Consider the following 14,272-nt stretch of genomic DNA (forward strand, 5'->3'; position numbering starts at 1 on the left):
ATTGAAACTTATTCAGAAGAATTAAGTTGTACATACTCAGCCTCGAGAATCTTAGGATTCATTCTTCAACACAGTGTCAGCAGTAAACTGATTGGTATTTAAATATTTAGATAGATAACAAGATACATGTGTATGTAGTTTTTGGACTTGTAGACAGATAGCAGGATTCAGGTATCACATATTAAAGTTTTATTTTGTTTTGTTTTGTTTTAGATTCTTTTCCCATGAAGGCCATTACAGAGTATTGAGTAGAGTGCCCAGTGCTGTACAGTATGCCCTTACTACATATCTATTTTATATATAGCGGTGTGTTTATGTCAGTCCCATTCATGTGTGTGTGCTCAGCCATATCCGACTTTTTGAGACCCCATAGACTGTAGCTCACCAGGCTCCTCTGTCTGTAGGATTTTCCAGGCAAGAATACTTGAGTGGGTTGCCATTTCTATGTTCAGGGCATCTTCCCAACCCAGAGATCTAACCTGCCTCTCTTGTATCTCCCTGCATTGGCAGGTGGGTTTTTTGTTTTTTGTTTTTAACCAATGGTGCTACAATTTTATCCCTTGCTGCCCCCGGCTCCCCTTATGTTTGGTAACCATAAGTTTGTTTTATACATCTGTGACTCTACTTCTGTTTTGTATATAAGTTCATTTGTACCCTGTTAAAGGAATTTTGACATTTATATCTTCTATTAATTTTCCACTTCCTACACCTTCAATTAAGATATGTTTAGGCTTTTTCCCTCTTCTTCCACCTGACCCTGAAGAGTAAATTTATTGCTGAATGTTGATGTTAGTACCAGGCTAGTCGATTTTTTGCTAGCCTGTATTCTTTTCGTCCCTTTGTATTTTTCCCTGGTAACATCAAACTAGATAAAGTCAGTGTAAATATTCTTGTCAGCATCGTGGCATTTGTATTATTTTTGAATTTCTATTTATAGTTCTGTTTGATGCTTACTTTAACAAATGGTGCTGGGAAAACTGGTCAACCACTTGTAAAAGAATGAAACTAGAGCACTTTCTAACACCATACACAAAAATAAACTCAAAATGGATTAAAGATCTAAATGTAAGACCAGAAACTATAAAACTCCTAGAGGAGAACATAGGCAAAACACTCTCTGACATACATCACAGCAGGATCCTCTATCACCCACCTCCCAGAATATTGGAAATAAAAGCAAAAATAAACAAATGGGACCTAATTAAACTTAAAAGCTTCTGCACATCAAAGGAAACTATAAGCAAGGTGAAAAGACAGCCTTCAGAATGGGAGAAAATAATAGCAAATGAAGCAACTGACAAACAACTAATCTCAAAAATATACAAGCAACTCCTACAGCTCAATTCCAGAAAAATAAACGACCCAATCAAAAAATGGGCCAAAGAACTAAATAGACATTTCTCCAAAGAAGACATACAGATAGCTAACAAACACATGAAAAGATGCTCAATATCACTCATTATCAGAGAAATGCAAATCAAAACCACGATGAGGTACCATTTCACGCCAGTCAGAATGGCTGCGATCCAAAAGTCTACAAGCAATAAATACTGGAGAGGGTGTGGAGAAAAGGGAACTCTCTTACACTGTTGGTGGGAATGCAAACTAGTACAGACACTATGGAGAACAGTGTGGAGATTCCTTAAAAAACTGGAAATAGAACTGCCTTATGATCCAGCAATCCCACTGCTGGGCATATACACTAAGGGAACCAGAATTGAAAGAGACACGTGTACCCCAGTGTTCATCGCAGTACTGTTTATAATAGCCAGGACATGGAAGCAACCTAGATGTCCATCAGCAGATGAATGGATAAGAAAGCAGTGGTACATATACACAATGGAGTATTACTCAGCCATTAAAAAGAATATATTTGAATCAGTTCTAATGAGGTGGATGAAACTGGAGCCTATTATACAGAGTGAAGTAAGTCAGAAAGAAATACACCAATACAGAATATTAATGCATATATATGGAATTTAGAAAGATGGTAGCAATAACCCTGTATACGAGACAGCAAAAGAGACACAGATGTATAGAACAGTCTTTTGGACTCTGTGGGAGAGGGAGAGGGTGGGATGATTTGGGAGATTGGCATTGAAATATGTATAATATCGTATATGAAACGAGTCGCCAGTCTAGGTTCGATGCACGATACTGGATGCTTGGGGCTGGTGCACTGGGATGACCCAGAGGGATGGTATGGGGAGGGAGGAGGGAGGAGGGTTCAGGATGGGGAACACATGTATACCTGTGGTGGATTCATTTTGATATATGGCAAAACCAATACAGTATTGTAAAGTTAAAATTAAAATTAAAAAAATAAAAATTTAAAAATATAACAGCTTTTAAAAATTATTTTAGCTAGTCAAAGTATGTTGGCTAGGTTCATGATGCCTCATAATATGCTAAAATGTCCTGGATTGGGGAAAATAAATTTAAAATTGAAACTGCATCTCCTTAGATATATTTATGTTTACATTGGGTAAATATCATTTAGTTTTTGAAAAATAATTCATAAATTGTCTCTTAGATATCTATATCCAAGCCTACATTGTTCGTCCCCTGTCAGTTTGGTTCTGGCTGTTGTGCTCATAGTAATTTGTAGAGGGAGTGATTATTTATACCCAGGTATAATTCAAGTGGAATAATCAGTCTATTTGAACATTTTTTAAAAAGCATTTATGTATTAGTTTACATTTTTAGCAGTTCCTAATGATAACTTAGAATACTTTTGATAGTTTATACTAGAGTTTATTGACTTTATTGATGTTTAGATATTTGGGGAAAAACATATAATGTGCTGTTTAATTGTAAAAGATTACAAAGGAAGGCACATGGTGAAAAATATTCCCTTGGAAAGGATTTTCTTCTTAATATCTGATATTTTCTTCTTAGTTTACGATATAAAGTATTACTGTTTTGTGGCTTAAATTTTTATAGTCACACCAGCCATAAAATCAAAGCATCACTGGTTCTTATAGATGCTGATGCTTTTGTTTTATAAAATGAAGCTTTCTGATATACCATGTAGATTTTCCAGGTCCTGGCTTACGATTCTCTGACTTCTGTTTTACATGAAGCCTTCAGGAATTTTATAGTCATGTAATATATTACTGAATAATATTCACCCACTTCTGATATGGAAAATATAGCAAATGAAAAGATAAGTATCTGAGAGGGAAGGCACTAGAAAGAAAGAAGTTTACAAACACTGTCTACTGGTATAAAATCTCCTTAAGGCAGAGATACTCCCTTATCCCCCAACACACACACACACACACACACACACACACATCCCTAAGGCACCTAAGGCACTTTTATTATCATCTCCTTGATTCACTATAGTACTTGACACATTTTCTGCACATCTCTCTGATAAAGGCAAAGAAGCTAAATTACCTCCAGAGATTATTAGAGTAGTTGACACACAGTGAAGTGAAAGTCAACTCAGTTGTGTCTGACTCTGTGACCCTGGACTGTACTGTCCATGGAATTCTCCAGGCCAGAGTACTGGAGTGGGCAGCCTTTCCCTTCCCTGGGGGATCTTCCCAACCCAGGGATCAAACCAGGTCTCCCGCATTGCAGGCGTATTCTTGACCAGCTGAGCCACAAGGGAAGCCAGTTGACACACAGTAGATACCAAATAACCCTGTAGTAAATGAAGGAACCAGCAAGCACAAGTAGTATAAACACTCCTGCTGCAAATGCTTTCCTTCAGGGTATTTTCCCACCGAATGTTCGACCTATCTCGGGCAAAATCACCAGCCCCCTGATGTCCTTTGTCATTTATTCTAACTACTTCTTAATATCTCCTTTATTTCTCCTGCCTCATTAAGTTGAACATTTATTCTCTGTTGAGACATAAAGCTCTGACTACTCTGTTTCCTACCAATTTTGGAATTTTTCTGATTAAATATCAAGATAGTGATAGAGACTAGAAAGAAGAGTACTGTATAACTTGTAGTGAGTAACTTGCAGTTTTAAATAATAAAATCAATAGAGTTGATTTTAGATACTGTCTACAATGAACAAACTATATCTACTTGGCTAAATACAGATACAAGACTTTAAAGTAGTGACCAAATGACTGTTTAAAAAGTGACTCAGAAATAAAATTTTTAGTGTTTATTGAGTACTCAGAGTACTGCTCAGTGAACTATGGTCATTGACTTAAAGGTGTATATATTATCTTATAAAAACCAATTTGTATAATTCAGAGAAAGTTATAGAAGTTTAAGGAAATGTGTCAATTGAATGGGATTTGGGGATATGGTTCCTGAACTACATTTAGAAAGGCAGATAAAAAATTAGACAGAAGAAAGAATTATAGTAGCAATGATAGATCTTATCATCTTTATTCTATCCATCATATAATAAAATTCTTTCAAGGTGTCATTATAAATCTGTTATTTTAATAGCGAATGTCCTTCTTTCCTCTCAGTCAAGTTGAAAAAACTGCTGAAATAATAGTTTCTTAAATGCATAGAATATATTGACTACTTATTCTGGATAAAACACAGATTAAGAATCATACCGCCCATGCTTAATTCTTTACAGTTTTCCTAGAATGTTCACGTTAATTACATAATTTTAATCTCACAATTTTATGAAGTGGTTGGTCCAGGAGTTAGTATGCTTATTGTGGAAATGATGAGTGGGAGGCGCAGAGATATTATGGCCAAAATCCAACCCTGGCAGCTCTGGTGAGCTTTCTTCAAACTCAAAGAAAGGAGCCCAAACTTTCAAAAGGATGTAAACACACACACACTTGGGACATCAGAATAAATTCTGAATGAACTGTGTGTATGCTATGTTTAGTATTGAAAGGAAGTCTTTCAGCTTGTACCATGGAATGGGCTTTGTTGATTCCTCTGCTAATTAGATCGGAGTGAATCTATAAACCTTGCTCTTTCACCTTACTCCTCCAAAAGGTATAGCACTTCCCCCCATACACCTCCCAACTTACCCACCCCCCATCCTCAGCTTCCTTCTCCTTCCACAAGATCTTCATTAACTCAAATAATTCACTGCCCAGGTATTACAATGAAGACTTATTTATATTAATTCATGATATCTTTAAAAGAACTCATATACTGTGTAGGGAAATACAACAAAGACCCTAGGAAGTGAGGAAAGTCTGATCCCTGGAAAGTAAATGCCTACACTGGGAAACCAGTTGGGGAGAGAGTAAGATCTAAAGAAGACAGAAGGATGCAGAAAGGAAGGGGCCTTGCTGCCCTTGGAGGGAGGCAGAGAACCACTGGATCTGGCCTCCCAAAACCCCTGTCCATCACTAAGGGATGAACCTTTATGCTCCCTTTCCTTGGAGTATCAGAAACCCTACTCAAACTAGCTTACAGGGGAAAAAAATGAAATTTATTGAAAGAATTTGAGATTCTGTCAAAATGAAAGGAATGTCTAAATGGGAGGTGGGGCAGAGGCTGGACAGCTGATATAGCCATCGCTCAGAAGCCATTGGAATCACAGATATAAATGCCACCAGACAGCCTTGTGTGATTCCTTTGTGATGTGTGTCACGTTCTCACTGGGTTTCATTCATCCGGCTGCTCGGAAAGGAATGTACTTTTGAAAGTGGCCAGATTGAGATCAGACTGCCTGATCTCAAACACCAGACACTCATTTGTACTAAGACTTGGGTAATAACTCTAATCTATAGTTTCCTCACCTATAAAATGTGGTGACTAACGTAGGGTTGTTCAGTTGCTCAGTCGTAGGGTTGTTCAGTTGCTCCGTCTGACTCACTGCGACCCCATGGTCTGCAGCGCATCAGCCCTCCCTGTGTGTCAACAACTCCCGGAGTTTACTCAAACTCACGTCCATCAAGTAGGTGATGCCATCCAACCATCAAATCCTCTGTCAACCCCTTCTCCTCCTGCCTTCAGTCTTTCCCAGCATCAGGGTCTTTTCCAATGAGTCAGTTCTTCGCATCAGTTGGCTAAAGTATTGGAGTTTCAGCTTCAGCATCAGCCCTTCCAATGAATATTCAGGACTGATTTCCTTTAGGATGAACTGGTTGGATCTCCTTGCAGTCCAAGGGACTCTCAAGAGTCTTCTCCAACACCACAGTTCAAAAGCAGCAATTATTGGGCACTCAGCTTTCTTTGTAGTTCATCTCTCATATCCATATGTGACTACTGGAAAAAACATAGCTTGACTAGATGGACTTTTGTTGGCAAAGTAATGTCTCTGCTTTTTAATATGCTGTCTAGGTTGGTCATAGCTTTTCTTCCAAGGAGCAAGCACCTTTAATTTCATGGCTGCAGTCACCATCTGCAGTGATTTTGGAGCCCCTCCCCCCTCCAAAAAATAAAATAAATTATCTCACCCCATGAATAGTATGACCAGTATGAAAAGGGTTGTTGTAAACATTTTAAATGTTTAGTAGAGTATTTAAACCCAAGTATCAACTGTTTTTGTTATTGAAACTGATATTTTTTCTTTGGGAACTCACTTCTCACAGTGTTGTTTCCTGAGAAAGACAGTCTCTAGGTTCTGGATTGAAAACATCTTAAGAAAGTCACCAGTTAGTCATATGTTCAGGCTGTAAGGATACAGGGCCTTTGGGACTAAACAAGTTTGGAGTCAGGAGAGGAGGGATATGTCTAGAAAAGACATGGGAGCGATGCTGAGCTGATCAAGAAATGAATGCTCACCTCAGATCGATATTAACAATATCTATCCTAAATCTATACAAAATTTCCCTTCAATTAAACTTACTTGAGTAGGTCTCTAAATGAATCTCTGGTATAGATATTGATATAAATATAGGTATAAAAGTAAATGAAGACAGAGACATCAATTAGATAAATATTACATGTCAAAAGATTGTTTTCTCTTCATAGAAAGAAAATAACTATTTTTGTTGTAATGTATCAATCTGATTCTTGTTAGAGAACTTTTAGAATGCATTCAGATCAGATCAGATCAGATCAGTCACTCAGTCGTGTCCGACTCTTTGCGACCCCGTGAATCGCAGCACGCCAGGCCTCCCTGTCCATCACCAACTCCTGGAGTTCACTGAGACTCATGTCCATCGAGTCAGTGATGCCATCCAGCCATCTCATCCTCTGTCGTCCCCTTCTCTTGCCCCCAATCCCTCCCAGCATCAGAGTCTTTTCCAATGAGTCAACTCTTCGCATGAGGTGGCCAAAGTACTGGAGTTTCAGAAATCACTAATTAGAAACTTAGAAATCACTGCCAAGTAACTAGAATGACATCTAAATCCTCTAAATAACACTCAGCTGATGTTCTACATGTAAATAATGTATTGTTCATAATTGAAAGAATAATACTCTGTACTGATCTTTCTAAGGAAGTGTTTTTGCATGCACTTCCAAAGACATTTTAAGTGTGCTGTACAAATAAAATACCATATTCATGCATTGAATAAAGTGTACACTTAAAAAGGAAATTCTTGTTAAGCAAATGCTGCAGTTAAACAAATGCAATGAAATAAAATGTTGACGCTAAGCTTATTTGTATGCATACCAGACACTTAACATTTCTGGTATAATTAGCGTTTAAAGACAAGTGGTTCACTACTTTTGATCACATTAAGAATGCTAGTATATGTATGATCAGAAGAAACCATTTAAGGAACCAAAGGAGGTTTCTTAAATTAATATCACTTAGTCCCAAAACAAAATGTATACTCTTTTTCAATTTTAAAGGTAACAAAATGATCGTACTTTTCTAACCTGTGTGTCACTGGCTTTAAGGGGATGCAGAATTATCACAAATTCATTTGAGAAATGAGTATTATCTGAAGATTGAATAAAAATGTCTTGCATACATGTGTATTCTTTCTAAAATAAGGAGAAATTGTTGACTGACAAAATATAAATTAATTACTGAAAAAGTATTTTGTAGTATTATCTCTCTAGTGTGTGTATATATATATATATATATATATATATATATATATATACATTAAACAAAGTATTGTATGTGAGCCTGAGACATTTTGAAAATTATGGAAACTTATTCTTAAATTGGAATGAAGTTTGAAACTCCTGCTTTAGAATCTCACTGAAATGTGTCATATTTCTAAACTGTTGAAGATAAATAAATATTTTGTCTAACAGAATAAGTGATATTAATTTATAGCATTAAGAAATTATCTGCTGCCTGCCAATGTTAATATTGTGAAAATAGGACAACTCTTTCCACTTAAGCTGTTTGATTTTTTTCCTATTTTCAGTAAACAGGCTGCACACAAAGCAATACATTGATTCTTCAAGTCTTTTGTATGTTTTGAATGGTTTACTAGGGGAGCATGTTGATGCCTAATTCGGCAATCTTAGTAGCGAAGATGAGAACAGGTAATGGAAACAAATACTCATTATCATCTGGAAAGTACATATTGATATGTTTGTAACAGGCTTAAATTATTTCGAGTCTCAGTTTTAAGAATTCTAAATTGTTTTCTCTGCTTTTTTTCTTTTCTTATGCCCCTTTTCCTCTCTTCCCTTCTTCGTTTGCCCCTTTTCTCTCTCTCCTTTTCTTCCTTTCTTTCTTATGTTTGGTCATTAATCTAATCAAACCTGGCTTGCAATTTCTTTCCAGCCCATGCATGTGAAAGAGCAATCATTTTAATTCACGCTCCTCTTCTTTGTTGTAGAGATCCTAGGGTTTACATAGCCTGAGAGAATGGGTTGAGAAGCTGTGACTGGTTGATATATTATGGTCACCACTGAAGATGTACCTTGACTTAGCCTGGGGATCTACTTAAAAGGCGATATTTCTGCTGTTGAGTTTACACTCTCAGTGCCACACCAGGCAGATGCAACACAGGGATGCCCTACTTCCTAAGATGTGCGTGTGAGGCTCGGTTGCTGGTCTTCACCATTACAGAAAAGACACTATTTCACTTCTCTGTCTTGGGCAACTTCCCTTTCTGTTCCCAAGGCTCTAGTCAGTCACTTCTTTATATAGGCAAAAACAGTTGAATAATGCCTTCAGAGAGATACATTTTCAAAAACAAAAAACTGTTGTTCCTGGAGGTAAAAGAAGCTCAGATCTGATCCTTATGTACATATCTGGGAAAGTGGGAAAATGCCTGTCCTCTCTTGAAGAGACAATAATTCATTCAACAAGGACTTTTTTTGGATCAGTCTGCTACACTATATTTGGATATTTGTCATGTCATCCTTTGCTTCCTGAAATAATTATCTATTTTTCCTTTATACTTTTTTGGCCTCAAAATGGATTCATATGGTACCCCTGTATTTCCTCCTGTGCATACCCAATCATGAGAGTTCAAAGTTCAGCTGAAAGACAATAGAGTTATTGTTGCTTGCTTGCGTTCAGTTTTTGTTGAAAATCCTGTAAATTGACTCATGTTTAATTATATAGGATGAGTCTAAAGGGGGCTTCAATGGTGAAGCCTTTAGTGTAGAAGACATTCCTTCTAAATTTAATGCTTTATCAGTCACTTGCATATATTTTGTCTAAAGGATTAACACAGCTATAGAAATATTATTTTAAAAGCAACTAAAATTGTTAGTACCTAAAGCTAAGAAGTTTTCTAATAGCTTTTGGCTTGCTGGTTACATCAAAAATAATTTTTTTTTTTCAGTTTGGCTAAGGGCTTCCCAGGTGGCGCCAGTGGTAAAGAATCCACCTGCAATGCAGGAGACACAGGAGATGTGGGTTCAATCCCTGGGTCGAGAAGATCCCCTGGAGGAGAGCATGGCAACCTACTCCAGTATTCTTGCCTGGAGAATTCCATGGACAGAGGAGCCTGGTGGGCTACAGTCCATAGGGACACAAAGAGTCAGACACAACTAAAGCGACTTATCATGCATGAACAACATATCCTCTAATACCAATATAACCTTGACGCTCATACTGGATCCTGTTCAATCTTTAATGTCTATCCATGAGCTCACACAGGGAAAGAAATGTGGTTTTGATCAGATTACTGATAAAATGATATGGCTTTATTGTTAAAATTCAAATCTAGCACAAAATTGCCTGATTTTCCTGACTTTCTCTTATCTCAAGGTATATGTCCCACATTTCCTAGAACAGACCTTGAAACATCCATTTGTTTATTCACAAATATTTGCTCAGGTCTTACTATGTTCAGTTCACTTACTGTGTTTCAGGCACAGTGGTCTCATGGAAATAAGAGACAATGGATAGATTTTTGTCCCTTTTCTCTCAGTGTTAACAGACAAGAAATTTACATATATCCTTTCTCCTTGTAGTCTTTCTCATTGTAGTGACTCAAGCTTTGGTTCTGACCAAGTATGGTGAACTCCTTGAGAATAAGGACATCTTGATAGTGTGTAGTACAAACTCATATGGGCTGAATGGCTGAGTCCTTGAAAATGTAGCACTCAATGGCAGTATGTCTGAGATGTGTGCAAAATAATTGGAGAAATTGTATAACTTGACAATTGTCCCAAGAAACAGTCTTCAGCTGCTATTTACACTAGAAATAGATTCCCTCTTACCATCTTTCAGAAATCTAAGGTCTGATTCCAGAACATGGGGTGGTGGGGGATGCAGGGGAGGCTGTGTAATCCTTTCACCTCAGTCTTTGTTGAAAGTGAAAGTTGCCCAGTCATGTCCAACTCTTTGTGACCCCATGGACTATCCTGTCCATGGAATTCTCCAGGCCAGAATACTGGACTGGGTAGCTGTTCCCTTATCCAGGGGATCTTCCCAACTCAGGAATGGCGCTGGGATCTCCTGCATTGCAGTCAGAATCTTTACCAGCTGAGCTACCTTTGTAGCATGTTTGTTAGCTCAGAAGAAGTAGTCTCTGCACTGCAGTTCCTTTATCTGGAAATTCTGGTAACTTCGATAACTGTGGTTAAAACCTGCTATGAAATACACATTTTGGGGGAGAAAGGCAGCTAACTCTCTAGATATTTTAGGAAGATTTTATTTTGTATTTCTCACCAGATTTAAATTCTAGCAATAAAGCTATACCATTTCATCAGTAGTCTGATCAAGACTGCACTTTTGGAAAGGCAAAAATGCATTAAATAGACTAATTGGGGAACCTGAAGGGTATTCATTAAAATCAGCTGCCTTTTCAATACATGTTGAGAGATTTTTCTGGGAGCCTTTCTTTCAAATGATACTATTTCAATCATGCCTAACATTTAAATCTCTAAACATTGATATTCCCATTTTAATTTTAGCTGGCACCAGAAGGAAATGGTAAAACAGCAGATGATTACCTCGGTAATTTATTCCACATTTTCTAACAGCTTTACGGATTCAAATAAAAAATAATAATCTAAAAATGAAAAATACAGAACTAAAATGAAACATAGAAAATATTCTTAAACTAAGAGGTTTTTTCCCCCCTCATATGCTCCCAAATGGTGAAAAATAAATTCCACAGTGAAATGTAAACAGGACCTAATTTTACCAGTGGTTTTATTTTGATGACTAACGTGGACTTTTCTTAAAAATAGTATAGATTCAAGCCTTATTAATTTAAAATTTAGGATTATTTAGCTAAAGGATTAGCTGGTATTTTTTAAAATTTGCATTTCTATGATCAAATCCCATTTCAGAAACACCCTATATACAAATTGTTCTTTAAAAGAAGTCCTCTAAATATTTTGATTTAGTTTATTTAAGAGTTCCAACTGAAAGCAAGAGATGAGATTTTTTCCTTAGATGTGATAGAAAGGAGCCTGAAGGGGACAAGTGCTTCAACAATAAGCACTTATTGAGAGTCTAATATACACCAGCATTTGTCCTAAACTCTGGGTACAGCAATGAACAAATGGGCTAGGTCTTTCCTCTCACATCGTTTACATTCAAACCTATGACTTTTACTCCAGTTGGGTCTTTCGTAAGTCATTCTACCACTGTGGCTGTTTTTGTAAATAAAACTAGTGTCCCATTAAGTTTATTTTCTTGAAATTTTGATTTATTTTGAAATGAAGATATACAAAATTCTATCTGTCTTTTGAAGTCTGCTGAATAATCAAACTAGTATTTCTTTTAATGTGTATTTTAGAACTCATTTATGATGATGAATTTATGAAAACTCAGAATTATTTCAGTTAATATATTAGAATAGAACATGGGCCTTAAGATAAAGTGTGAAACATTAAATTTAAAAATATCACTTGCTTCTCTTGACTACTTCTCTTAACTTTGGATTAATATTAAGGTTAATATAAATAGGTTACTATTAAGGTTGCAATTTACTTTGCAACAATAAGGTAGTTATAAATATGACTATTCTGGTTGTCGTACACTCTACTTCCAGATTTATTTAAAATCGTCATTTAGATTTGCCTCATAATTAGTGTTTCATGTCATAACATAAATAGTGTGGTAAAGATTTTCTTAAGTCAATAATGAAATGATAATATGTTTGGATGTGTCTGCAAGCAGATTGAAATTTTTGTCATTACATCTTAAGGTAGATATACTGTATCTCTTTCAACATGTGTTTTGCTGGAAACTGTTCACTCTGATCATCTTAAGATTCAAATCTCTACTCACACAGTACCATGTAAGGATTCTAACCAAACACTCCTGAGAAAAACTGTATTAAATTACATTAAATAAAGCAGATTGATAAAATTGGGGAAATTTATTATGTAATAAATATGTATTTAAGCATCAACAGTATAGGTAATATCCATCAACTATATAGGAAATATCCTTTGATCAAAAGAAAATTGATTTTTTTTGTTGAATACAATTTTTGTTGCTATTTTTCTATAGAAAAAAATGACAGAATGCTAGACAGAGATAAACAGGAAGAATGTTGTAAAGTATGAAACTTCTTTCTGTTCAGACAGCTATGTGGCAGTCATTAGATGGAGAGTGGTGTAGATTTCCCACTCAATGGGGACCTTGGTGGCCAGGTAATTCATATGTTTAATTTGGGTCAATATGAGGTCCTTGCAGAGTGATTCCTATTCTTTGTACTTTACCAAAGCTGTGCTCACAAGTTTCCAAAAGTTTGCTCTATGCTGAATCCAATGGCTTCTTCATAGCTTCTTTTTTTTTTTTTTTTTCTTCGTATTCTATTCATTTGTGTTGGAAGGGATTGCATTCTTTGGGGTTTGACTCTTCTCAGTATCTTCTTTCCAGCTGCTCTTCCTCTACCTATCTCTTAAGTCTCCCTCTAATCTTAAAAATAAATATAAATTTCCCAAGATTCTGCCCCTGGACTTAACTCTTCTGGTCTCATTATTTCAGTAATTACATCTGTTACATAATTTATATTGGACATCTCTAAATGGAAAGCTTATCCACACCTCAACCTCTCAGTGATTAAAATGCACTGTTTTATCTTTTATCATTTTCTCCTCATCATGTTTCTTCAGTTCAGTTTAGTTCAGTTCAGTCGCTCAGTCGTGTCCAACTCTTTGCGACCCCATGAATCGCAGCACGCCAGGCCTCCTTGTCCATCACCCACTCCCGGAGTTCACTGAGACTCATGTCCATCGAGTCAGTGACGCCATCCAGCCATCTCATCCTCTGTTGTCCCCTTTTCCTCCTGCCCCCAATCCCTCCCAGCATCAGAGTCTTTTCCAGTGAGTCAACTCTTCTCATGGGGTGGCCAAAGTACTGGAGTTTCAGCTTTAGCATCATTCCTTCCAAAGAAATCCCAGGGCTGATCTCCTTCAGAATGGACTGGTTGGATCTCCTTGCAGTCCAAGGGACTCTCAAGAGTCTTCTCCAACACCACAGTTCAAAAGCATCAATTCTTCGGCGCTCAGCCTTCTTCACAGTCCAACTCTTTCACCTTTGCTAGTAATTTTAATTCTTTAATACTTTCCATACCTTCCTTACCCCTTCTTATGAAACCTTTTAAATGGTTTTAGAATATGAAATTATAATATATAAATATATGTTTCTTAATAATTTATTAAGTTAGAAGATCAAAGGTGATGAGTATAAATAGTCATCTGAGCTATTTACAACATTGTAGTTGATATGAAACTATGTTTACTTTCTATTGGTAACAAAGTTGAAGAATTTTTAATGGTGGTGTGGTCAAATTTTCCCCTCCATGGACTACCTGAATCACAGGTAAAAATCCTTTATCTCAGGACTTCAAAGTATGATCCTGCTTAAACACAGAGAAATTAGGTAGGTAATTTCTGCTTAATTATTCTAACCTGATGTTTTCAGCTGAAAAGTGACTTGTTAAAAAGTTGACAAGGAAACCATTAAACAAACATAAGGAGGACTTTAGATGACTTGTTTTTTAAAAGATGGAAGGCAAACATATAGGAACAAGTCTTATTTTCTT

The sequence above is a fragment of the Bos taurus genome, chromosome 2 (assembly GCF_002263795.3).
Source record: "Bos taurus isolate L1 Dominette 01449 registration number 42190680 breed Hereford chromosome 2, ARS-UCD2.0, whole genome shotgun sequence".
Lineage (NCBI taxonomy): Eukaryota > Metazoa > Chordata > Mammalia > Artiodactyla > Bovidae > Bos > Bos taurus.